At 34.3% G+C, this 2419-nt stretch overlaps 1 pseudogene; it reads right to left on the bottom strand.

Annotated features, from left to right (window-relative positions):
• Positions 1 to 1712: 1712 nt before the first annotated feature.
• On the bottom strand, positions 1713 to 1812 carry LOC127220941 (uncharacterized; annotated as a pseudogene).
• Between the last annotated feature and the right edge of the window lie 607 nt (positions 1813 to 2419).

Consider the following 2419-nt stretch of genomic DNA (forward strand, 5'->3'; position numbering starts at 1 on the left):
AAAGGAAAGTGTTTTACAGAGAAGTGTGGTGGTACAAGCCTGTTTTTCCTCTGTTCACTGAAAAGATTGTGCCTGGGCAATATCATGCTCAAAAAATGTTTTTTATTTTTGTTTGTTTGTTTGTTTTGTTTTGTTTTTTGTTTTTAAGATATCACACTTTAAAAATAATTTCATTGTCAAGTTATATACTTATGTTGTAATTAGTTAGTTGGCCTTTACTATTTTTCTCATCATAGTGAAAGATGATGTATTCCTATTTGACTTAGTGAGACCAAGAAAGGGTCAGGACCTGGAGCAAGCCAAAGTCCAGGAAATTGTGGATGTAAGGCACCAGATCTCTTGGGGAAGCAGTACACAGGATGGCTGCACCACTGACTTGCCAATTCATCCAAGGAACTACATGGCCATTGGTGCAGGAAAGAAATGCTTGCTTGCCTGCTTGCCTAGAGCTAAGAGCTAGGTTTGCAGATGCCAAACAGCAGGATGACAGAAATAAATGGCAAAGGATATTAGAACTAAAAGTCTAAGTATTTCATTTTATTGAAAGGAAGACACAAATGTCAAGGAAGCTATAATCACTTGTGTAATATAAAAGAAGACTCATTTATTACCAACGATCTAAAAATAGAAATAAATGTTGAAGGATCTTTAAGACTGCATAGCTGTGTGTTCTGTTAATTTCTACAAATATTGACTTATGATTTTAAACGTAATGATTAAAATCCCAAATGCTAGGCTCATATCACTTTACAGAGTTATAAATACCTTTATGTGCATTTTATGCTATATTAGAACCAGTGATACAAAGTTTACTAAAACTCTGGGCTTATAATTATGTTATATTACTATCATATTCAACTTTGTCATAGATGTCTCTTCCTCGTACATGTGAATTACAGATTTCAGAATTCTCTTAATTGCTACATGATTAACTTTTCTATGTGACTATTATGTGTGAGATGATACAGTAAAACACATTGCACGTTATCCTGACAGTCAGAAGTTACTAGACACACCTACCTGCTTAGAATTTAATTAACAACATCATGGATATGTTCTTTGGAGGAAACACGCTAATCCACCCAGGTTTTGAGTGCGTTATTGTACTCCATACATCCACAGTGTAGTTTAAATCTAAACTCTACCTGCTCAGTTAAAAGTAGCAAATGATACTGTGTAGTCTAAAATGTAATTAATTGAAGCCACCACAATTAAATTTTAAAAAGCACTTGCAGATTTTTCATACCTACAGTTGAAAAAATAAATAAGCAAAGTTCATAACAAGTAAAAATAAAATAATACACTATGGGTATATGTCATTATTATCTTAGATATCCCCTTACAGAGAAAAAGGCACATTCTACACCATTTTATGTCTTAAATATAGCATGATTTATGATATTCAAAGCCACAGAGAATCCAGCTAGGCACCATTTGTCCTGCACTAATATTTAGCATGAATTAGAGAATAGAAAGTTTTAGACACTCGGGTGACAGCTTCATTGTCACCACCAAGTTTAGGTTGCTGGGATCCCAAACTTCTGCAGTGTGTTGACTGTCAAAGCAAATTAGGCTCACTCTCCCTTTGGGTCAGTGACTTTGCCAACTTTATGGTTCTGAGAGGTCTAGGTTCACTGACACTAGCAGGTGACACCTTTTTCAATTATTGATCTCCTTTCTACTTCAAAATAGCAAACAAAAAAAAAAAAGAGAAGAAGAAGAAAATTTTCAAATGATTAAGAGGTAGAAGGTCCCATGATGATCTTCTCTGTATCGTTCCAATTTTAGTATATGTGCAGGCGAAGCAAGCACATAGTCCCTACTCCAAATGACTTGCCAAATTTACATGACCCTTCCTGGAGGGCATCACCCTACATGTGGAGTGGGCGGGCATGAGAGGGTGGGAGAGAGGGAAAGAGGAAGGGATAGGGAGGGTACTGGGATTGATATGTAAGACAATTTATATACACATATATATATATATGTATATATATATATATATATATATATATATAGAGAGAGAGAGAGGTCTAGTACTAGTATAAGATCACTTTCATCTTGTATGGGTATTACATATACATTTATAATATAAAAATATTAATGCTAATGGTGAAGTAGATGAAAAATACATTACACCCAAGTCCATGTTATCAGATTGATATTTTTGTAAAGATTGTTCACAAACAAAACATTCAAATATGTAGAAGTCATAGAAAACTTGGGTAAGACTTAACAAAAATGCCCTAGCCCAGTAGAAATTTACTACAATAAGCTTCTAGTCACTATCTTCAATCTCCCAGGGAAATGGGAAAATTGAGGGTGAATGTGTATATATGTCTCTGTAAAAAAGTAAACTGAATGTAGTTTATCACCATGATTGAAAAGCTATACCTAACTCGTTTACTATTTGATAACATCA

The sequence above is a fragment of the Phodopus roborovskii genome, unplaced genomic scaffold (assembly GCF_943737965.1).
Source record: "Phodopus roborovskii unplaced genomic scaffold, PHOROB, whole genome shotgun sequence".
Classification (NCBI taxonomy): domain Eukaryota; kingdom Metazoa; phylum Chordata; class Mammalia; order Rodentia; family Cricetidae; genus Phodopus; species Phodopus roborovskii.